At 48.0% G+C, this 25,704-nt stretch overlaps 1 protein-coding gene across 1 annotated transcript in view; it reads left to right on the forward strand.

Annotated features, from left to right (window-relative positions):
* DHTKD1 (dehydrogenase E1 and transketolase domain containing 1) overlaps positions 1 to 25,704 on the forward strand; it is an 871,206-nt gene that overhangs the window by 501,293 nt on the left and 344,209 nt on the right. The gene's annotated exons all lie outside the window — the stretch shown is intronic.

Below are 25,704 nucleotides of genomic sequence, written 5' to 3' on the forward strand. Positions count from 1 at the left end.
ACAATTAACATCCAACAACTCGTCCGAGACCCACCCCATCCAAATTAAACAGTCATACAGCATCAGGACTTCCAGATACGATAAGGTCCATTCATCGTTAGCCCATTTCACATTATAAAAGTGTACAGGGAACTGGTCGCATGAGTGTTTCGCCAAGTCCCACACTCCCCCACCCCTCGCCTGCATGACTCTATTGTTGACGGCCCATCCTCGGACCCGAGCCCCCGTATCCTAGTGGTCTCGCATCTCTCAAGGGTAGCGCACTGGTGCCATATCATTATACAATTCTGATTGCCGGTGCAGAAATATGTCCAGTGGGGCCCAAACATCCCTAGGGCGAGATGAGGGTTGGAGGTAATAAACATAATGTAATTTTTCATTATGTCATGCTGACTAGAAACATTTTCTGTGATTTTGTCCTATTCATGCTAATATCTATTTCAGATAGTCCCCATTAGAGACCTACATTTTTGTATTTTTTATTAATTGTATTTTTATAACACGTAGAATGCTTCAGAATAATAATGAAATAGTACAAAAAATTCAGGGGCGTATAACGATACAGTTTGCATTCAGATAATCAAGGTTGGTTAGCAAGTGCTATGAGGTGTTCTGTCAACAATTTTCTAAAAGTGGGTAGAGTTAATGCATTTCTGTAATGAACAGGGAGCTCATTAAATGGATTAAGAAGAAAACTTATAAACTATAGAAAACTTGAAGAAGTACAGGGAGGTACAAGAAAAAGGAAATATATAGAAAAACAGGATGTAGAATGGAGGAGGAAGGTGAGAGTGAACTCGTTTAAAAACAAGAAAATAAAAAGAAATAGAAGGGTAGAGGGCGCCATACGAGCTGAGTGAAACAGGGACATATATTTGTTTAGTAGTGAGGGAAAAAAAAAGAAATGTTTTGAGTTCTGGAATGAAGTAGTGATATATTTAAGGAGAAGAACGCGCAAAGATGTACAGTAGTTGAGTTGTTAAAGAATCAATGGTTAGAGGAGCAGTTTCAGAGACGAAAAACAGAAAATAAATCTGCTTTTAGAAACGTTGCATATATGGAATTACAGATTTTGAAAATATGAAAACATTTTCTGGACAATTAGGTGAAAGATCAAGTATGAAATCAAGTAGAGGCAGCATAGAGAACCACAGTGGAGCAGATGGAAAAGAAATTACAAGAGCAAAGAGGCAGGCAGACGTTTTAGCTTGGACTGAACGAGAAGAGGAGAAAGGGAAACAATTATGACATTATCTTCTTAGGAGTAGCAAGTAAATCCAAAAGAAAATGTAACAGTGGATAGAGGAGCATTATATAGAGAGAAATGAAGGCAGCCCAGGGTATACCTTTGGGGACCACCAAAGCGAACAGGACGGGGTGAAGACGTGGAGTCCTCCCGAGGTACTGAGAATATGCTGCCAGATACATAAAGACGGAAATATTCCTGGCAACACCTGAGATATTTAATTGTTTGGCATGCTTGTTAAAAGTAATTGGAAACTGATAAAATAACAGTTTCATTAGTATAGCATTAACCAAAACATAATTGTACAACAACTGTAGAGAATAGAGGGAATTAGGAGGAGATGATGAATTAATGGAATTCGATTTTTTTAATTCTAAACTATTCGTATTTGTTTTGACTAGTAATAACAAAATCAACATTGCGGTCAGTGGTTAAAATAAGACAGGTTGTATTTACACGGTCTCACACGGATGTATTTAACATTATTTACGAATGCCATAAAAGTCCCACCTCCTCCCTGAAATATTCCCGTTTTTATGGGTACTCCTCAGGCCTTGTAAATGGGCTCCTTCATTTTTGCACAAAAGTCCATACCTGTTCGTTGTTCTACCTGGGAGGAGGCCTCCTACAGGAGGAGCACTGCAGGTGTTATGTATTTTATTAAATCAAAGGCTAGCGTGTCTTTTAATCTGGTCATTAAGACCATTGACATTCCAGTAACAAACTTTAAAGAAAGCCATCAAAATATATTGGCTCATAGACCAGGGCTGTCCCACCAGTGACTACTGTGCATTGCGTTAGGGGACTCGTGAGGTTGGGTGCATGTAATTCATAACCGAAAATTAGAATGCAACCTTAAGAACTGAACATTCGGACCAATAATATCCCAACCCCCTATTTACTCTACACCCCATAATACCACCCCAGAAGCATCTGTTACCCCAACAAGCTCCATTAACAAGTTATTAATATTAGAGCAGTAGGCTTAAGGCATCCCGTATGTAATCAAGGAGAATATGTTGGTGGCAATATGTAAACCAAGAAATTAGAAAGTCTGGGAGCCAGGTCACCCCCAGCCACCCTAGTAGATAGCATGGTGTCAGGACAGTGACATTCAAATGGGCCAGGTAAAGGAACTGGTTATTCTCTGACCCACAATATCAGTGCTCCCGATGGGCCCACTGGGTGAACCAGGGGGCTGATCCTGGCTGTGAATCCTCACCAAGAGGGCCTGCCTCCCCACTGGAGGAACCCAAGAATTCTGTTTGTGTCTGTCCCGTTCTCTGGCGCATCTCCTCCCATGTCCCACTCCAATCTCTGGAGGCCCTCTCTGTCCCTGGCACCATCAACAGCTGGTGGACAGAAGCACTGAGGCATGTCCTTCTTTTTTTTTTTTTTACCCAATCCCACATCGTCTCCAGAGACAATTTAGAGTTAAAAATAACTTGAGGTTTGGCAGGGAACATGAGCATGTATTGCATCTACATTGCAGGCAGTTTATGTTTAACCTCGTTGAAGGATTTCTGCTGCTTCTGCACTGCCCGGGTATAGTCTGATAAGCTTCTGTGCAGCCTTTGTGCCTTTAAGAATGCCATTTCGTTTTCTGTTGTCGAGGACCTTTGCTACCAACAAACGGAGTGGGCTCCTGGCTGCCAGCCTTTGTTGCAGACATCTCTGTGCTCTCTCCACAAAATACAGCAAGAGTGTGTCTGTCGGTCAGCAGGAACTAATACATTGTTCAAGGGTTGTTGCCCTCTGACCCTTAAGGAAATCCCACCGGATGCAAGTTATTTCATCTATCCCTGCCCTCCACATTCTCGGCTTACTCCTCCAGTGCTCAAAACGTTGCTGATAGGCACCCCATCATGGTGTGCAGTTCAGCTACCTCGTCCTTGAGTGCGCTCTTCTCCTTTGGCGACCCTTTCCACCATGTTTCATAGGTAGTGGCGAAGGAGTGCAACATTGAGTCTTACCTCACCTCTTTTGTTTTCAAGGCTGCCTGAGATTCCTTGATGGCCTGTAAGATTTGTGCAGTGGATGATGATTCTGGTCCACATGAACCCCAAATACAAGGTTCACCTTATATTGCGGTCACTGCACTTTTACGATAAAAGTCACCCCTAAGGTAGGCCCTTCAGCCCAAGGGCAGGGTGCACAGTTCAAAGTATGAGGGTACCCCTCCACAAGCATAGGTACCCCTACAAACCCTAGACTCTGAGTTTCTGGGGTTAAGTGCAGGGAAACCAGGGTTTGCATGAACCAGGGTGTGCATCAATCTACTGTGCTGGGGGCATCTGAGGTGGGTGAGGTGTATCTGCTATTTGGTTTGAGAGACAGAGGTAGCATAGCGGTGCTTCCCTATTATGTTCCGGAGTCCGATCGGGCCTCGGCCAAGTACAGTCAAGTCAGCAACCTGCAATGTCCGCAGGAGCCCAGCACTTGTTGTCCATCTCCATTTGGTAAATTCTAGCTGCAGATTCCTTCCATTTTCACAGGTGGCAGACTGGATCTGGAAATTTTCAAGCAGTTTCCCTGGGTGCTGTTAGGTGGCGTAGTTCATCTCCACGTCTTGCATTGTCTGTGCTCAAAGTGACGTATGCAGTATCTGTGTAGGTGCCAGCTCGGTTCACTGACATCAGTGCTTTCTTTTCCTCACCAGATAGCGCAGTACCATGAAGAGCTACCTCTCAGTCACATTTTGAATGGCTTTTTTGGACTTTTTAATTTTTTTTTTGATTTTTCACAAATACATTTTTCCTGGAGTGACAGAATGTCTCCCAAGAAATCAAAGGGTTTCAAACCATGTGGTGCCTATCACAGGCAGATGTCTGTGACAGACCGCAATTTGGACTGTCTCTGGTGCCTCGAGAAAGAGCATGACTAGAAGGCCTGCGAGTATTGCAACGCCATGCTCCTGAAGGGGCTGAGGAAGCGCTCCCTCAAGCTTTGTGCCACCCGATGTCCGGTGACCCTGCGATGATCAAGATCCTGGTCTAGTGGAAGGTCCGGGACCACTCGTGGAGCTGCGCCCAGCGGTCGTAGTCCCAGTTGAAGTCGTCATCAGGTAAGTCAAAGAAATAGAACACATCTAATAAGTCAATGAGGTCTTTGAATGCTCTGCATCCGTCCAATTCCTCAGCCGAGATAAGGGAGCATCCTCACTTCAAGCCATGTGCCTCTGTGGAGCCCCAACCATGGTTGACTATGCACTTTCCCAATTTTTCTGAAGCGACCCCCGCCTAACTTAGAAAATTCCATGTGGACTTGCACCTTATTTTTGGGTGGTCCGACCCGTCTCAAGCGCTTTCCGGCCCCATGTGCTCAAGAAGGACCCCTACTGGATTTCAGCTGGCGGGTATACCCTCTGCACTGGGGGGGGTGGGGTGGAGGGGGTGCTCCCTTGGATCTGGTGTTTGATCCAGATTGGGACACCAGGGAGTCCAAGACCTTCTCCAGTGTCTGCTTCTATACCAACGTCCACAGCACTGTCGACCCTTATCGATGATGCCATCCCCATTATCCTCGACTCTGACACAGAGCAGGACCGGTGTGTAGAAAAGTAGGATCTTTCTGACGTGGTTGTCCTCACTTTTTGCCTGGTGTCCGTGTGTTTTGACTCTGGTACACTGGTATCCTGCTAACCAGTACCCCAGTGCCAGTGTTCTCTCCACTAAATTTGGTTGGTAAGCATTTCTTATACCCCACAATTAGCATACTGATGTACCCCTTTAAGTCCCTGGTATATGGCACTTGGGCACCCAGGGCATTGGTACACCAGGCGACCCCCATGGGCAGCAGCATGTATTATGCCACCCATGGAAGCCCATGCAAACTGTATCTACAGGCTTTCGATTGCAGCCTGTATGAAATGGTGCATGAATCTTTCACCCCAAATACAAGGTTTACCTGCACTTTTACCCTAAAAGTCACCCCTAAGGTAGGCCCTTCAGCCCAAGGTCAGGGTGCATGGTTCAAAGTGTGAGGGTACCTGCACAAGCAGAGGTACCCCTACAAATCATAGACTCTGAGTTTCTGGGGTTTTTAAGTGCAGGGAAACCACTCTAAGGTTTGTGGTGTACACTGGTCATTACAAAATGTCTAGCTACATATTAGTTTCTCCACAAACTTAGTCATGTTTGATATCAAACATGTTGGAGTTATGCAGCTACACCGGTTTCAGTGTTAGCTGCATAATACCATGTACTTTGAGAGTTCCTCAGAGGATCCCCCATGTCTTCCGGTTCCCGCCTTGCAGGATCTGCAAGTCAGTGCTGCCGCCGACCCCAGACACTGTTCTGCCCTCCTTCTGCCGAGCTTAACTCAGGCAGGTGAAGGCAAAACTAAAGATTTCCCTTAGAGGAGAGGTGCTACCCCCTTTCGTTTAGAAAAAGCTTTCTCTGGGTAGGGTGCAGGTGCTCCTGAGTGCCACTAGACTTCTTTGAAGGGCACATTTGGTGCCCTTCTTCCAAAACCGCTTCCTTCCGGTGCAGGAGCCCCCAGGCTCCTGCTCTGGTTTGAAACAAAGTACAGGGGAGTGACCACCTCCTTGACCAGTTCTTCCCCTATAGGGTGCCCAGAGCTCTACCAGGTGGCCACTTGATTCTGCCATCATGGAAGCAAGATAAGTAGAGGCCCGTGGGAGCAGCAGATTGGTCAGTCCAGTTGAGTAGTGTCCCTGATAGGTGGGTCACCACAGTAGTCATCGACCTCCTTCCTGGGACCCCAGATTCGTCTTCACAGCTTCTTCTGAGACCTGGACACTGGGTTCTGCCGCTGGACTTTGCCAGGAACCAAGACAAGCCTGCAACTGGTAGGAGGGTTCTTACTGCAACTTTGGCCCCAAGCATTGCAAGAACTCTGCAACTTCCGTGGCAGTGCATCCACCAGAGTTACATGGACTCTGTCAGCAATAAGGAAACCGAGAAGTAATCTCCCTTGGAGTGAAGGAGTCACTCCCCTGCAACCGCAGGCACCTCGGCGTCTGACTGGATTGTGGATCCGCTGTCCCACAGACTCTTCAAGGCTCTGCAGCACAGGTGGTAGTTCTTTGGCTCTCTAGAGGTCTGACCTTTCTTTTTTGCAACTGTGAAGACCGTGCCCCCTCATTGGAGCCGCTGAAGGGGGGGGGGAAGACCCCTGTGCATCAGTCTGTCGTTGTTACCAAGGCTTATTGACTCTTCAGCTCGAAGACCTCCTAGCTCCAAGAAGCCCCAGACTCAAGCATCACACAGCTCCAAGACCAACATCCTCCCTGCAACCTCTGCAACATGGGCATCTATCTTTGTGCTGCTGAAGCTTCCCCACGACTCCCTGTGCTTGCTGCCAGAGGGTCCTCCTGGGGATCTCGGTTGATTTCTGCTTGTCCTCTTTGCTGCTGAGGGCCGGTCCTGACTTTCCTGTAACGGTTGGATCTCTTGGTCCTTGCTGGTCCCACTACTGCAACTCTTTGTACAGCTCTCCTTTTGCATTTTCCAAGGCTTGTTGGTGGTCCTGCTGACCCCTCTGCATTCAACAACCATTGTGGGACAGCTCTTGGACGAATCCTGGGAACATTCTGCACCGCCTGGACGCCGCAGCTACATCTTCTTGGCAACTGCCCAACAGAAAAGAATCCATGAGCAGGGTAGGCATTGCCCTCCTGCACCCATTGGACGCCTCCGGGTGGTTTGGACTCTGTCCCCTCTCTTCACATGTGCTCCTTGTCTGGCATCCATGCCTGGGTTACATGACCTGGTCAACAGGTCACTATAGCAGCTGGACAGCCAAGATCCCCATTGACTTCCAACTGGAGGTTCTGACATGACTTCACACCTATGCACCTGGGATTCTTAGTGTAGGTACTCCACTTCTCTGGGTATCCACAAGTGGGGGTACTCTTGAACCTTCCTTGTTTCAACAGGTTTCCTCGGGGTCCCTTAGGAATGGTCTATTTCCAACCTTTTCCTAACTGCGACTTGCCAGTGTTATCCTGTGGGACACCCGACACTCGGGAACACCTCTTAACACGGGCTCCTGGGGAATTCCAGCTACTTACCTTTGGTGTTCTAGAACTTCCTGAGTCCTTAGGATTCCTGACTGTCAGTCTTGGTGAGCTGTGTCTTTATTTACCCATTTTGTTGGTATATGGTTTTGCCCTCCCCATAGGGGCCCATGTTATCATATACTTGTACCTATCTGTAGGAAAGTGCCACTTTTGACACCGCCACCCACCCCCAAAGACACAGACACACTTTGAGCCTGGTTTCTGGTGCAGTTTCAACTGAAAGTGCACTAGGTCCCTGTTAAACAGGTCCACAGTGCAAGATCTCTTTTCCCCAAAACTGCACAGTCACTTTTCTCAATTGACAAACTTTTAGCTTCCACTGTAAGTCCCTAGTAAATGGTACCACTTGTACCTATGGCATGGGATACTAAAGGAAGGCCCCTGAGGGCTGTAGCACGAATTGTGCCACCCTCAGGAACCCTCTCACTAAGTGCACACAGTGCTGGTTTCACAGGCTAAGTGTCTTGGTGCAGAACTAAAATGAAAACATGACCTGGCACACAGCCTGTGTGCCCTGTCCCCTTTGCACTGTGTACAATATATGTAAGTTTCCAGCCCTAAATGCAGGGCACGTCATATTACATGTGAGTGCATACCTGCATGAGCCACTGCTATGTCTTTGTCGATTCTGAGACATAGACCCTCATTATGAACACAGTGGTAAACACTGCACCGGCAGCGGTGGGGGTAACAACAGCCAACAGTTGTGCGGTCCGGAATGCCAAATAATTAACTACCTTAAACACAGGCAGCCTGAAAACCATTCACCGCCAGCAGAGGAGTACCGACAACGATTGCAGAGCCCACGCACAGTCCGACGGAAAGGCCCTACCCGCCCATTAAAAAATTAAAGCACTAGACCGCCGTCAGTTCCGGGGCGGTAACCACCACCACGCAGAACCAGACAGAAACAAAACAAATAAAAGGAAACACTCACCGGAGGCACACACAACACGCCGAAGCAGAAATGGATAGAGAGTTGCAGATCGTGCCAGCGCTGCTCCTTGCCATATACCTCCGAGACCGCCGACGATGACGACGGTAAGTACCGCACCTACTACACAAGGGAAGAAAGGGCACAGTTACATACCTGCCCTCTCCACCCACCCTGCAACACACCCACAACCCTTCACAGTAGCACAAGACATACACCCCACAGCAAGAGGTACTTACTCGACACAAGGCAAATCCAACCTGCCCAAAGTACACACATGTGCCCAACTACCCCAACCAAAGAAACGATGTGTGCCATAAACAACACTGGCCACATATGAATTTGTATTCAGCTCAATGAGGAATATAAGTGCAACATAAGGCCGATGGCCAGTTTAGTGTATGTAGTCCGATGGGCCAAATTGGCCCCAACTTGACACCCACAAGTGCAAAGGTACTCCACCTCATAGGGGCAACAATGGGGCATCAAGGCACCTCAGGGGCAGGGGATGGTGGGGGCGGGGACTTGCGACTGGGAGGGGGGGGGGGTTGGTCCTTCCGTTTGGATGGTGGAGGGGGCTTGGATCTGGACCTTGAGGCAGGTGGAGCAGACTTGACCTGGGGTGCGGCAGATGTTCCAGGGCCAGTACGCGGCCTCTTGCTCACAGGGGGTAGCACGGGAATAGGAAGGGCAGACAGGGGCGGGCTGTGACCTGGGAGGAGTGAACAGGGCAAGGAGGTAGGCACGTTTAGGGACGAGACGAGGTGGGCCAGTGGGTTTGAATAGGTCTATACAGGATAGGAAAAGTTTCTTAAGGGCAATTGGGGTGGACCTGGAGGAAGGCATGGAAGTGGAGCTAGAGGGAGTGGTTGTGACAGGTGTAGGTGTGCGTGACATGGGTGCAGGTGACTGGACAGTATGCTGAGGTGTGGTGGATGTGTGATGGGTGGGTGTTTTGGTGCGTTGGAGTGTCTTGGGAGGGGGGATGGACACAGTGGGACAAGACAGGCTGGCAGTGTAAATGTATGTTGTCTGGGTGTCTGCAGGTCTGGTGAGTGTGCTGGATGTGTCAACTAAAGTCGTTGTGGTGAGTGCAGGTGTGGTGTCTGGGGTGCATGAATGGATGTCTGATATTGTGGTGATTGCAAGAATAGGGTCAACAACAATGTATGAGGGTGCAGTGCCTGTGGGTGTGCATGTTGAGGAGACAGAAAAGGAGGTGGAAAATGTGGACACACTGGGGGAAGTGGATGTTGGTGTGTGCCTGTGTATGTTGGCTGTGTATATGCCTGTGGTGGGAGGTGTGGTGCTTGCATTTTTAAGTGTGCTTCTTGTGTGTTGAGGTGTGTGCCTGCATGTCGAATGTGTGCTTTGGACGAGTGAAAGGAGTGGGGTGCTGGAAGGGGTAGAGGTGGTTGGAGGGGGGATGGAATGACCAGGGACACTGGCTGCCGTCATAGAGGAGGCCCGAGCCTGAAAAGATCTCTGTAGGCCAGACAAGGCACTGTGAATGCCATCCAGATAGGCATTGGTCTGCTGCACCTCTAATGCTAGCCCCTGGATGGCATTGATGATGGTTGTCTGTCCTACAGAGATGGTTCTCAGGAGGTCAATAGCCTCCTCGGTGAGGGCAGCAGAGCTGACTGGGGCAGGGGAGGAGGTATCTGGGGCGAAGGAGACACCCACTATTCTGTGTGAGCGGCCACAGGCAACTCGGTTGGGAGCAAATGGGAGGGCGGTGATGGTATGGGCAGTGACATAGAATGGGTGGGCCCACTAGGGTCCGCCACTGCCAGTGAGCTCCCATCGGAGGAGGTATCAGAGTCACTACCTCCAGTGGTAGTTGCCTCCCCTGTGGTACTTCCCTCGCCCTCCAACCTACTGGTCCCCTTGGCTTCGGACGACTCTGCCTCAGTGGAACCGTGGGCCGCTGCATACCCACTCGCTGGTGCCTCAGCTCCCTCGCCAGATGATGCTGATGTACACAGACAACACAAGAGAACAGGGATGGGGAGACAAAACAGGAGAGACAATTGTAAATAGCTGCATGGAGGTACATAAGTGGTTCATACATACACCCACCCTGCAACTTTCAGACCATGCAGCACCAGCCACTATGCCCCTGACTAGTGGCCACAACCCTGCTCTACAGCCATCTCCCACAGCACTAAAGGGCCTAAAGTCCTGCAGACCTGACCATTATAACATTACTCCCCACGGGGGTCATTACGTAGATGGACATCAGTCATGAGTCCCTGCCGCTAGACAGCATACATACGACCGCACACACACACACATCCATCAAGGAGCCCAAGTATGGTTTTTGTACTCACGCCCTTGTGACTGGTGTGCAGCCTTCAAGCGCCCATCCAGGTCCGGGTACGCCACTGCCAGAATGCGTTGTATAAGGGGGGGTCCGTGCCCGACCGGCAAACCTTCCTTGTTGGGAGGACTTCCCCAGTTGGGCCTCACAGATCTTCCTCGCCCAGCGCCTCAGGTCCTCCGACCGCTTCCTGGAATGGGTGCTCCACCGGTTGTAGACCCCTAAGGTCCGCACCCCCCTGGCGATGGCCTGCCAAAGTCCCCTCTTCTGATGGCCGCTGACCTATATGGGACACACAGAAAAAGGAACACAGAGGTCAGACAATGGCCATTACATACAGCTGGCTATACGTCCACTATGGGACGGACATGTATAACAGCATAACAGCACACACACATGCAGCATGTCAGGAACCCTGGACTATACAGTGTCAAACGTGCACACATGTTTAAAGTAATGTACCACCATTACACACATCCATACCCCCCAATCCTCCTACTCCCCTGTACCTCTGGCCGACCGTAGAGCTTGGCGTACAGGAGCAGGACTCCATCGACGAGCTTCTCCAATTCCTCGCTGGTGAAGGTCGGGGCCCTTTCCCCTGCTACATGTGCCATTTCCATGACCAGAGGCAGGACACAGCAGTACACTCAGTGGAGTACTTGAATGCACGAGATCCCTTAGTCAAGTGAAGTTAGGGTGATGAGTTAGCGTACGCACCGCAGCGGTGTGCACTGTCACTGCCAGCGGAGATTATGATACGCTAAGAATACCCATTGACAACCATGTTAACCAATGAATTTGCACACGGCGGTAAACACTGCCTTATGCTATTATGTCAACCGCTAGCGGTATGAGGTCACTTCCACCACAGCACTTCTGGATTACAGGGGGCAGACATTTTGGCCTTAACTACGCAGTTGTTAAATCCTCATCTGTCCCATGCAGGTCCTATTGTCCCCAAACACCCATAGGCATGAACAAATATACATTTACTCACCTGAAAAGTCCTGATGTATCATTGAGGACATGTTACTACAGTGTCACATATACTGTGCATATGTGTCGTCGACAATCATGCGAGCTGTGCTGAATAGGAAACATTGTGGGCAGATGTATGTGTGTTCCTCACATGTGTTGTATACTCCTCCTAGGTACAGGCCCTTGTGGCGAGGGAGGCCTCCATTGGTGTACAGATCACTTGTTGATTTGCGGACCATGGTGGAGCGTCACATCATTATCAATTACAGACTCACTCATGCTACTATTCATGAACTTCGTGCATAACTGGATCCAGCACTGAGACCGGCAAATCATAATCAGCATGCCATCCCTACTGAAGTGCAGGTGCTCTCTGCACTCCATTTCCTGGTCACAGGCTCATTTCAAGTGACAGTGGGCATGAGTACATGTTTATCACAGCCAATGCTTAGCATTATACTTTCCAGATTCCTGAATGCATTTGTACGACATCTGCAGTCCTATGTGAGGTTTCCCCAAAGTGCTGACCTCCCTGCCATCTAGTCTGACTTCTATGCCTTTGCCAATGTACACCATGTGATAGGTTCCATTGATGGATCCCACATTGCTCTCATCCCCCAAGAGTCAGTGAACAGGTGTACAGAAACAGGAAGAACTTTCATTCCATGAATATTCATTTGGTGTGTACTGCAGACCAGTACATCTCACATGCCTTGTTCCCCGGATCAGTCCATGATTCCTTTGTGCTAAGGAATAGTAGTGTGCCACACAAGATGGAACAACTACAAGGGGACAGAGGATGGATCATAGGTAGGTCTGACACTTATTGCCACATAGCAGACAGCCAGGCTGTCTGCCACTGAGGGTTGTCATTGACAGTCCTGTTTTGCCCCCTTTTTTAGGTGATTCTGGCTACCCCAACATGCGTTGGCTTCTGACACCTATGAGGAATCCTAGGACAGATGCAGAGAGGAATTACAATGAGGCCCATGGACATACTAGGATGGTGCTAGAGCACACAATAGGTCTCCTGAAGGCTAGATTTTGTTGCCTACATATCTCTGGCGGCTCCCTGGCCTTTGAGCCTGAAAAGGTGTGTAGAATTGTGATGGCCTGCTGCATGCTGCACAACGTGGCTGTGAGGAATTCTACCCCCCTCTTGAAGGAGGAGGTTGCTGTATATCCAGACCAGCTTCCTCAGAGAGGGGATGAGAGTGATGGTGATGATGAGGTGGGGGAAGATGTACATTCCAGGAACCAACTGATACAACTCTACTTCCAGTAACTATGTGGGACTAATCAATGAGATTGCTGTCTATGCAGCATACTGTCTGTGTGCCTTTTCATCTAGGCGGGTGTTGGGTCAATAGACATTGCCACTGTCACTAGGTCTGCATAGGACATGTAACATTATGGTAAAATTGTTTGTCAGTTTAGTTGGCACAACAACATGTCATGCGTGGGGTGCAATTCCTGCTACTCAGATAAGAATAAATGATTTATAATACAATTGCATCCATACTTCAATGTGTTTCGACATAATGACAGGGGAGATTGTAATTGGTGAACTGGTGTTTTATTTGGTGCAGGGATTACATTGTGCAGTTTACAGTGATGGGAGTGGGCTACTGGTGGTTGTACAATATGGCAACATAGTTGCAGCATTTGTTGGCAGTAGTGGTATGTCCATCTATCATTTCCAGTGTTTGGTGTTGTTGTTACACGGTTTGGTTGTTGGTTCAGTGGGACACTTGGAGGACAGTTCTTGCCAGAGTCACTTCTTTGAGGGGGGGGGGGGGGGGGGGCTTGGTCTTGGCAGATGTTCCTGCCCCATATCTTGGCCTGAGGGACCGTTTGGGCGCCTGGTGTTGGCCTGTACAGGTTGAGGTGCAGGTCTCCTGTGTTTCCTGAGATGGTGGCACAAGTCCAGTTGCTGCTGCTGATGTTGTTGCCCGGTCTTTATCTTGGCCTGTAGTAGGGGCTTCCTGGTCTGTGGGGGCCTCAGGCTGTGTTGGGACAAGGTGCAGCAGCGCACCTGCTATGGTGGCCATTATGGCATTGTGCAGTTTCCACTGCTCCATGGCCTCTTGCTGGTGTGCTTCCTGCATCCTTTGACTCTGCTCCAGGGTGGACACTATCTGGGCCAATCTGTCCTGGGTATGGTGGTATGCTTTCAGGACCTCAGAGATCGCGTCCTGGGCTGCACCATCCATCCTGTGGCCTCCCCTCTGGGCCACTGATGCTCTCCCACTGGGCCTAGCCCCCGGTGCCTGTGTCCCCTGCACAGGTCTGGCGGTACCACTTGTACTGGGGCCATTGTCTTCCTGCCTGTTGGTGGGGGGTGACTGTGGCCTCTGTCCATGTGTTCCACCAGTCTGTGGCCTGGATACACAGGTGTGGGTTTGGTTGCCCTGGGCTGATGATGTTGGCTGGGTGGTAGAATGTCAATGGTGTCCTGGGTGTGGCTGCTGGATGGTGACAGTCCAGAACTGTGTGAGGGGCCAGGGTGTTCGTCAATGTCCAGGGGTCCATCTCCTGTGTCCTGGGTGGTGCCTCTGTCTCCCTGTGGGGCACTGCCTCTCCTTGTCCTGTCCGTCAGGGTGGCATGGGTGGTGGTGCCTGTGGGGGGGGAATGGACATGTGTGTTACAATTGCCTGATCGGATGGGGTGCACAGGTCTGGGTTGTTTTGTGCAGGTTTTTACACTTTGAGGCCATGCAGGGTGCCTTTGTGATGTTTGCATTGCATTTTGCTTAGGATGTGGAGGTGCATTGTAGGTGGTGTTGTGCCTTTGTGATTCCTTGCAGGGGTAGGTGGCTATGTACAGGGGGATGGATGTGGGCCTGTTAGTGGGTTTGTAGGCATGCAGGGTGACTGGGTGTTGTGAATGTGGGCTGGGTGGGGTAGTGGTCCTGGTGGCTGTTGGAGGGGTGGGGTGGTGCATGCATTACAGGTGTGATGGATATGGGCTAATTGTAGATGACTTACCCGAGTCCATTCCTCCAGTGAGTCCCTCAGGGTGCAGGATGGCCATAACAGTCAGGTGGTGTTGTTGGAGATCCTCCCCCAGTCTTCTGGACTGCAATGTTGTGCTGGGATGCCATGGACCTCACCTTCCCACGCAGGTCGTTCTATCTCTTGCGCATGTCGTCCCTCGTGCGTGGATGGTGTCCCACTGCATTGATCTTGTTCACTATTGTCTGCCATAGCTCCATCTTCATGGCGATGGGTGTGTGCTGGACCTGTGCCCCGAATAATTGTGACTCGACCTTCAGTATCTCATCCACCATGGTCCTTAGCTCCCTTTCTGTGAAGCGTGGGTGTTTGGGGAGTGCCATGGTGTGTGTTGTGAATGGTGTCTTGTGTGGATCTAGGTGACGGTGCTCTTGTGTGGTTGGATGTATGTATTGTGTATTGTGGCTTTTGGTGTCTGCTTCTGGAGTTCTCTGCATCAGTTGTTCTAGTTTTGTTTCAAAGGATTCTGGGGTGTGTCTGTGAGTGTTTTATAGTGTTGGTGATGTGTGTCAGGTATGTGGGTTTCGAACTTGCCAATGTGTGCATTTCTTACTGTTGGGTCCACTTGCTGACTGTGGCGGTCTGTTATGCCAATGGTCGTTCGGCTTCCACTGACCGCTGCGGTGATTTGTGCATCATTATTTGGAGGGCGTGGAGTTTGTGTGCTCAGCGGTGGCGGGGTGGGAGGTCCAGCATTTCCGACGACAAAGTCCTGGCGGTGACTGGTGGCAGGGAGATTTTTCTTGGTTTCTGATTCCTACATCATTATATGGCGGGTTTCTCTTCACAGCCATTGGCGGTCTTCTGTTCGCTGTCGCCACGGCGGTCGACAGTGTTTACCGCCGTGTACATAACGAGGGCCATAGTAAGGGAACAGGGCAGCAATTTTAAGTACATGTGCTGGACACTGGTCATTACGTGTTCCCCAGCTACTTGATGGCTTCATTGAAGATAAGGATTTTTGTTATCAAATATCTTGTAATAATAAACACTCACTGAATCAATTGATGGATTTATTAATACATACACTCAACCTACCATCTCCTAGCGTGGGCACTGACTGGTCAAAACCAGTGCAACCACCTTAGACAGAGTTCTGGCCCCTGAGGTGAGGTCCAGTGCTCTAGAGGGTTCAGAACAAAGGCCTGCTCTGGGCGGAGGTGCTAACATTTCGTCCAGTCAGGATGAACATTCCAGGTTGGGGAGCTTTAAAGGCCTTGCTGCATTTGTAATGCGACTCAGGCCTCTCCACATGGTAGAGAAGGCCAATCCCCCAGTGCCTGACCCCACTTTTGGCCATAAAAAGGGTGTTATCACCCTAAAGGAAAGTAGCCCATTAAATAGCACCTGGCACTCCCTATAACTCCCCTAAATTCAGTATTTATATGGCACCGCTGAACCCTAGAATTCAGATTCCTGACAACCTAAGAAGACCTGCACACTATAGAGTTGCATCAGCATAGAAGACTGCAAACATCAACTGACCTGAGTCAAGCCCTACTGGCCTGTCTGACGAACCTGCCCCAAAAGACAACCTGTCCTGCAGCTGAACAACCTCCAAAGCTTTGGGAGGACTGCCTGCCTTCGACAAAGATCAAGATCTTCAGAGAACATCAGACCTGTTCAAGAAGAAACCAACTTTAAAACAAAAAGAACTCTGCCCTGAGGAACCGTGAACCTGCCTCAGGATCCACCTTTGCACCCGACATCCACAGCCTGAGACCAAGTGGCCCACCGGTCCTGTGAAGGTTCCCCAACAATTTTGAGTCGGAGTCCACCGTGGGCTGACCCCTGCTGGACTCTGCAATAAAGCCTGCAGCCCCAAGCCAAAGACTCCCCCTGACGATGACCTACCCGGTAAGCTGTTCCCAACACCAAAGGACACTACTGCACCAGGAGCCCCTGGGCTTTGGGGAGCTGAACCGTCGGTGTCCCTACGTCCCCTAGCATCAGAACATACCTGGGCAGTTGGGCTTTCTTCGTTCAGCATCCTTGCCCAAGCCTGCAGCCTTTTAACCAAAACTGATCTCCCCTTCTGATTTGCATCAGGCGCCCAACTCTATGCTGGCACTCTGCACCCGGCCAGCTCTGTGCGCTGAGGGTGTAAGTTTGATGCTGCCTTGTGGCCCCTCACATGCTTACCTCAACCCCAGGAGATTGAGCCCTGTCACCACTTTACTCACCTGTGAGCAGCGCATCTTCGGTTTCCCCCAGTCTCTATTGGTCAACATTTTGCACCCAACTCCGTGCTGGCACTCTCCACCCAGCCACCCCTGTGCCACTGAGGGTGTAAGTTTGGTGCTGCCTTGTGGACCCCGCTTGTGCTTATCTCAACCCTAGGAAATCGACCCCTGACACCACTTTCTTCACCCATGAGCAGCGCATCTTCGTTCAACCCGTCTCCATTGGTTAACATTGGGCTCTGACTCCGATTTTGACCTCTGCACTCTTAGTACTTTTTTTTTAACCTTGCCTAGTGTTGACCTAAAACCTCGAAGACTGGATTTGTAAATCATGTACTTGCAAAACTGCATTCTTGTTTTCCTCTTATAGGTTAACCTTGCTGAAATGAATTATTGCAGATTTTTTAAATTTCAATGTATTTATGCTTGTAAATCTACTTACCGGATTACGAAGTTCTTGGGTTTGAAACATGTACATAAAGAAATGTTATTTTTCTGAATTGGTTTTGAATTTATTCTTTGCGGTTCTTTGCGGTTGTGTCTCATTTATTGCCTCTGTGAGTACAACAAATGCTTAGCACTACCCTCTGATAAGCCTAACTGCTTGCCCACACTACCACAGATTAGGGCATTAGTCTTATCTGATTTTTCCTCTGCAATACCAATTGAGATTCCACTGGACTGTCTGCACAGTGTATTTCCTTTTAGTGCACTATAAGGAGAGCCAGCTTCCTACACTACCTGTTTTGAAGTATATATCTGTGTGTTCATATCTCCAATTAGGAAATATACCAACGTAAGTTTAGTGCCTGTCTGTTAATAAATAATACTTCATTTTTCTTGAAGTGGTTCTTTCTTGTGTGTAAATCATTGACTGACTCTGAAATTACCTATGGGTGTACACTATATACTGAGCCAGCCTCCTACATGGTGTTGCCAGATGCCTGTCCGAAGCCATGCCTTTTCGAGTTGGAGACAGATCCTTTTGTCTTTGAGAGGCCTGGTACAGTAGACAAATGGGAGGGATATGGGGACCCTGACAAATATCGCCCACCTATTTGATGATACCGAGAACACCTGGTATGAAGATCTGGCAGATGTCAGTGTAAGCCAAGTAACAGAGGGTCTGCTGCACTGGATGTCGAGGAAGGAAAAGGGCGGGGGGGTCCAAGAGCCACACAAACAGGTTCTGCCCCACCCCCAACCACTATGGACCAGTCGCACAGCAAGCAGAAGCAGCACTGCCCCGCGGCCTCCAGTGAGACAGTGCACATTATGCTGAGCCTATTAGGCTGGGTGCACTGACAGGATCTTCAAACACGGCAGGAGTGGAGTACTGCTACCATCTGCACACCACCAGGCCCCACCGTAGTCCCAGTAATATAATTCTTAATGGCATCAATCATAGATAACATTCCTGTATAACTAGGCTACCTTGATAAATGGAATTCATCCAACATAGTCACCGACACACAAAATTCCTTCAAGTATTTTTTTTTTGTTATTCATAAATGATTTTCATTCTACTTATCTTATATGTATTCGTCATATATGTCTTAATACAACCCCAGGGGCACACTCATTTATCCTTCCACCAAATACAACAACCATGACTAACAAGATATGTATAGAGCAAAAACACCCCACCCGTTATTCACTGTCTCTCATTCAAACCTAAACACCACACTCATACACATTCCATACACACGTTTAATGTCATATGTGCCTGTAGATAAACATGCTCTGCATACTCCTGCCATCTAGTGTCGGGTCCAAGAGTGTGCAAGATGTTTTTCTTCAAAGAAGTCTTTTGAGTCATGAGGTACAGTGGTCTCCTCCTCTTGGTGATAATGCGCATGGGCATCGACTCCATTGTTAGATTGTTTTCTTTCCGCTGTCAGGTTTGTACAAGTATCATCTTGCTCCAGGTCAAAACCATTTCAGACACCTTTCCGTTTACTATCCACACTTACCCTTGTCGGAATTGTTATTGATTTTGTTCCCACCTTTGTGTTTCAAAATCATAAAACTATCGCCGGTCTAATCTGCACGCTTTAACAAAAGCCCTTTGGGCCTCGCCCTACCGGGCCTATCTTTCTATCCCTTTCGGCTTCCCCATAGAATGCCCTGCCAATGGAATGGATGCCTTTGCGTTTCTGCTTGAGGTGCCACACTAAGTACCAGCGGACAGACCTTCATCAGGTTTTTAACCTCTGTATTTCTCCAGACCAGAGAGAGGAGGACTGCGAGGCCCGCCAATTGTTTATGCCCAAAAAGACTCTGTGAGACTAAAGGGCACATCACAGGGAGGTGCAGCAGAGAGGGGTCGAAGACACCCGGAAATCTTCTGATACAAAGTTGTCAAAGAAGATGAGCTCCTGAGGCCTTTGCAGCCGAGAAAAAAGCTATTTCTGTTGAGGGTTCCAACTTATAATAGAATTCGACCTTGAGATGCAGGTTCTCCCATTAGGTCAGCGAACTTTGAATACTGACATCCCCGTCCTGCCACCTAAAACACATTTGGCTCTTACCGAACATAAGGCTCCTGGGCCACCACTGCCAACAGGCCATGGTTGGCACCAAAAATCCGATTTGGATGCCTCACTCTCAGGCTCAGCACTGAAACATCAGCTAAAGATCGACACTTCGGGCCTAGCCGGCCAGCTCCACCTGTAACACCAACCACTTTGGCACCAAAAGAAAAATCTATCTCTGCTCCGAATATTTTGTAGTCAGCACAGAGATCTGACTCTGGTAATCCAGTGGAACCAATTGTCCACAAGATGCAAGAGAGGCTAGGTGCCCGTCAGAGGCAAATCCAAATACAGTTTCACACTGGGTGCATTTTGGCTAAGACTGTGATTTCCACGCCACTTCCATCAAAGCACCAACATTTCTTCTGAGAGGCCATTAATCTGCTGGTGCTGACCAAGAAGAGGAAGATTGAGAAGGCCACCAGTCCCTTGCATTCTCCTTCATCTTCTTCTCATTCACCTACACCACCCTCACCCTCTCCCTTTAATTCTCAGGGTGATCTATTAAACATCACTCATCAGGGGTCCCCAAATTCTTTCACTGGTGGGCATGGGACAGGGGAGGGTACCTTTCATGCACCACAGTCCCCAGACCGTTGGTCAGCCTATGACATTGACCACCAAGGGGACAAAGATCCTGACCTGTACCTTGCTAGGCCATCTCCTCCTGATGATACCACCTCCTGTCAGGTACTTCTTAGCAAGGCTGTAACATAACCTTATGTACCACTCCATAAAGAACCTATAGAGGAGGATTTTGAAGCCCTTTCCACAACACAAAGGGCAACACAATATCTCCCTATGCTCAAGGGAATGCTAAAACATACTGACAATATTCTTAAAGATTCTATGCGAGCCTGTATTATCACTCCAAGCGTTGATAAAAAATGTAAATCTGACCCTATTTATATCGGGACAAATTCCACCTGGCTCTCTGGTTGCCTCCGGTGCCCGCAAATAGGCTAATTCACAGGCTGCCAGTGCCACTCCAGATGAGGAGAGTAAGCTTATACATGCTTCTGGCGAAAGATTTGCAGTGTAGTTCACCAATTACTGGCGTATTTATAACACCATGAGGTAATTAGCCAGATACAACTGTGTCCACTGGGACACAACAGAATAAATCCTCCAACTCCTCACAGAGGAGGATAGAAAGAGAGGGCAGAGGATTGTAGCTGAGGGGCAGCTCGTTTCCAACACTTCAATTAGATGCACCCTAGACTTTGCAGACACTGCTGCCAGGGACATTAGGACCAGTGTTTTGTTGCTCCACCATGCCTGACTGCGCCTATCTGGATTTAAGCCAGAAGTCCAGCAGAGCTTCTAGAATGTCCCTTTTGATAAGGAACACCTTATTGACCCTTAGGTTGAACGGGCCCTTGAGAAAATGAAAAAAAGTTACTGAGGTTACAAAGTCCATGGGTGCACAACAACCACCAACTCCTTTCGCCGCTTCTCCTGTAAGGCAGACTCAAAAACAACCTCTTCAGATGGCTCGTCTTCATACCACCAAGACCATAGTCATCAATCCTCTCTCTGAGGCTACTACATGGGCACGTACTGGGGCAGCAACACAAAAGGTATAGGAAAAGGTTCTTCCCTACATGGTGCTGCACCTGCCACAAAGCAGTGACTTCTTTCTCCTTCCCCTCGATCATGCCACAACTGTCAGGGGATGACTGCAACAGTTTCTCCCCACTTGGCGATCCATAACATCAGATCAGTGGGTGTTGGACATTAGCCAACATGGTTACTCTCTGGAGCGCATTACCACACATCCAAATATTCCACCTAGCACTCGAAGACTCTCTCCGCAACACCTAACACTGCTCAAACAGGAAGCTCAAGATCTCTTACTCAAAGCAGCCATAGAACACATCCCTGTACAAATTCAAGGGTCAGAACTATACTCCCTATACTTCCTTATCCTCAAAGAGGAATAATCTTTATGACCAGTCTTAGATCTATGGCCCTTAAATCATTACATCCTATCAGTGCATTTCCATATGGCCACCCTACCAGATGTAATCCTACTTCTCCAACAAGACTATTCCCTCTCAGCACTAGACTTAAAGAATGCCTATTTTGACATTCCCATACACCCAGCACATCACTCTGCAACCATTACCAGATCAAAGTCCTTCCATTCAGGGTCACTACTGCACCTTAGAGTATCACAAAATGCCCAGCAGTGGTGGCAGCACATTTGTGCAGACAAAACATCCATGTTTTCCCATATCTAGACAACTGGCTTATCAAAGCCAGCACTCTCCTGCTGTGTCAACAACACACTCAAGCCTACCATAGACCTACTCGATCATTTAGGATTCACCATCAATTTCCAAAAGTCTCACCTTCAGTCTTTGTAGAGCCAACCGTACCTGGGGGCTATTCTAAACACTAAAGTGGATTTAGCCACTTTAGCCTATCACAATACAGCATGAATACACAATTTCTAAACCCTAATATTGAGCTTCCAAGTAAATCAACAATTCACAGTCAGAACTGTCATGGAACTTCAGGGTATGATGGCTTTGTGCATCACCATAGTGCCGAGCGCATGACTACACATGTGTCCGTTGCAGGAATGTCTAGCGCTACAGTGGTCTCATTCACAGGTCAGTTAGAAGATCTAGTGTAGATAGACAGCTGCACTCATTACTCTGTGCACTGGTCGAACACAAACAACCTGTTAAAAGGGCAGCCTTTCCTCAACCCTGTTCCCCATACCATACTGACAAATGATGCATCACAGGCTGGTTTGGGTAATCATCTATAGAATCGCATAGTCCAAAGTCTTTGGGATACCAGACACCAGGGTCTCCACATTAACTATCTAGAGCTTCAAGCTGTTCACCTAGCATTGAAAGCATTCACTCCTCATCTGATCAGCAAGGTCCAATCCAAACAGATGACATGACAACCATGTACTCTTTATAAAAACAGGAGGGGAACACATTCTCTACAGTTATCATGCCTGTCTCAGACAATTTGGCGTTGGGTTCTCCTTCACATGATCCAACTGTTAGCAGAACATTTTCTGGGAACACACAACAATTTTGCTGACCACCTCAGCAGAATGCGGCAACAAGTCCACGAGTGGGAACTGCACCCACTACTCCTACTCCCCTACTACTTCCAAAGTTGGGGGTTTCCAGACATAGATCTGTTCCAAACAGTGGACACTGCAAAATGCCCAAACTTTGCCTCCTGGTTCCCACACCCCTGATCCAAAGGCATTGCTCTATGGATGAACTGGTCAGGAGTATTTGCCTACACTTTCCCGCCTCTCCTTTTTTTGCATTTCTGGCTTGGAAGCTCAAGGAAACATCCCTCACACTAATAGTAGTGGCTCCCAAATGGGCCCAACAGCCCTGGTTCACAGTGCTTCTCGAACAATCAGTAGTCCCTCACAAGTAGCTTCCCTTCAGCCCGGACCTTTTCACTCAGAACCATAGAGAAATCAGGCACCTGAATCCCAGGAAACTCAATGTAGCAATTTGGCTCCTAACGTCATAGAGTTTGGGTTATCTCAGTCTCTCACCTGACTGTCTGACCATTCTTAAACATGCAAACCTACTACTAGAGCATGTTATTCAGCTAAATGGAAGACATTTGTTTGTTAATGTCTTAAAAGTAGCAATCCACTTGACGCAACAACACAAAACATTGGTCATTACCTAAGGGGGAAGGGAGCTCACTGCCTCTTATCCCAGGACAGTTCACCCCATTGCATTCTGGTTAATGCAGGGGTTTACTTTAGAGTTGCTGTGTCGTTTCACCAAAGTTGGTGAGGTTGTGCTGTCATCTCTAGACACGTTTCTGGATTTAGTCCTTTATCAATAGTGAGCAGAAGAAGAAGATAGCAAAGAAATGTCATCTGGGGTTGCTGAAATGCTGCCCAAGTCTCCATAGGTCACAGTACCACTCCACAGGCACACAGGTGCATCCCAAGTGAGCTTGTCAGCTCATTGGCCCAAGGGAGGCTTTTAAACACAAGGAGGAAGGGAGCACGCTGCCTCTCATCCCAGCACAGTGCACCCCATTGCATTATGGTTAATGCAGTAGTTTACTTCAGAGTTGCTGTAGTTTTTCACCAAAGTTAGTGAGGTAGTGCTGTTATCTCCAGTCTCTTGTTTGTGGGTTTAGACCTTCATCAGTAGAGAGCAGAAGTAGTAGAGAGCAGAGAAAAGTCACCTGGGGTTGCTGAAATGCTGCCCAAGTCTTCACAGGTCACAGTTGTTTGTCACCTGCTCCATCTACAGTGCTCTGGCCTTGCATTCACATCCATACGGGTACATTTAGCAGCATTTGCTGCCTTCCTTCAAAACAGACAGCATATGTCTTTGTTCAAAATACTAGTCAATAAAGCCTTCATGAAATGTCTTAAGAGTAATTCCATCACGGGTTCCACCAGCATCTAAAAGGAATCCTCCATTCAAACCACTACACAGTTGGTCCCTGCAGTTTCTGTCTTAGAAGGTTGCTTTTCTCATTGCCATCACTTCACTCAGACATGTCAGTGAGCTCCAGGCATTAACCTTGGAAGAACCTTTCTTCCAGCTACATAATGATAAGTTAGTACTTCGCACTAACCCTAAGTTCCTTCCAAAGGTGGTCTCCCTCTTCCACCTTAGTCAGTCAGTGGAATTACATATGTTCTTTCCACACTCAGAATCAGTTTTGGAAGAGCTCTATACACATTAGATGTTAAAAGAGCTCTTACATACTGCATTGACAGACCTAAAGATTTTCATAAAACGAAGCAACTTTTTGTTGTTTTTTTCACCCCCTCACAAAAGAAAGTCCATTATTAAATAAGGCATCACTAGTTTGATGGTTAAACGCATACATACTTGTTACATTAAAGCTAAAAGAACTCTGCCTTCACCTCCTAAAGCACATTCTACTTGCAAAATAGAGGTTTCAGTGGCTTTCCTAGGTAACATACCTATAGCTGATATATGCAAAGCAGCTACATAGTCTACACCACACACATTTACTGAACACCTTTGTGAAGAAGTTTAAGCACGCCAACAAGCTAATGTTGATCAGGCAGTGCTACACACACTTTCCCAAACAACTGCAACACCCACAGGTTAGCCACCACTTTTTAAGGTAACTGCTTTACAGTCTACACAAAGCATGTGTATCTATAGCCACATATGCTAGAAAATGTTACTTGACCAGTAAGCATCTGTTTGTGGCATGTAGTGTTTCCTCTCGCTCTGGTGGATCTCGGTTCGGACCTTCTAAACTTTTTCTACCTTTCTGTAATACCGTCAGTATTGTTATGATTGTGTTTTCTGTCTGTAGTCAATCCGATTTAAACCTTCGGGGTTGATTTCTTTTGGCCCTTAAAAGGGACCTTGCCCTTTTAGGGCCCCCTTTGGATTTTGCTCAACAGCGCAAATTACAAATAAAAAAAGGCACAGGAAGGATAATTGCCTCTCTGTAAAAAGAAAATTATCCTTTCAAGAGACGCCTGGACCTCCACCAAAAAAAGGTCTCAAAGGACAAAGAGGAGAAAAGACAGTGCAGCAGAAACAACCTTTACCACCACATACTCCTCTTCTAAACACCCAGTCTTCATAAGAGCTGTTACCACCAGACTCCATAGTGGTTGAAGCAGCAAGGAAAGGGCTAACAGCCAGTCAACAGGGGATGCTCCTCCTCCAGATAAGGAAAGCAAAAAGTTAGACGTTGTGGGGAGAAAGGGTTGCCTCACAAGCAGCGAACCACTGGGGATTAGCTAACTTTCATGCTCTTTTAGCTAGGTATGACACGGTTCACTGGGACGAGATGGAAGAGTTGCTCCAAAACCTTCCACGAGAGCACCAGAAGCAGGGACAGCAGGTAGTTATGCAGGGACAAGCAATCTCAAATAATGCCATTAGATGCACTACAGATGCTGCTGACACTGCAGCTACAGGGATAAATACCCGCATAATTATTAGAAGACATGCATGGCTCAGATGTTCGGACTTCAATCCTGAAATTCAGCAGACAGTTTTAAACATGGCTTTCAACAAGGAGCATCTGTCTTAGCCAGAAGTGGACACAACCACAGAAAAGTTAAAGAAAGATTTGGAAACAGCCAAAGCAGTGGGGGCATTATATACTACACCTGCTAGAGATACGTTTCGCAGGCCACAATTCAGTGGTGGCTTCAAGCAAGCATTCCCAGATACAGCATGCACTTCCCAACAGAAACTAACCTTACAATTCTATTCAAGAGGTTCCTTTCGAGGCTCATACAGATGGTGTAATAAAGAGGAAGAGGCAAGTCATCCACTTCAAGAACTTCCTTCACTGCAACCAAACAGTGATTCACTCACCATTCCCATAGCACATTCATCTCCTGTGGGAGGAAGGCTGGTAAATTTGTATCCACAATGGCAAAACATCACTACAGACCAATGGATTCTATCAATTATCCAATATG

Source organism: Pleurodeles waltl, chromosome 4_1 (genome assembly GCF_031143425.1).
Source record: "Pleurodeles waltl isolate 20211129_DDA chromosome 4_1, aPleWal1.hap1.20221129, whole genome shotgun sequence".
In the NCBI taxonomy this organism is placed as follows: domain Eukaryota; kingdom Metazoa; phylum Chordata; class Amphibia; order Caudata; family Salamandridae; genus Pleurodeles; species Pleurodeles waltl.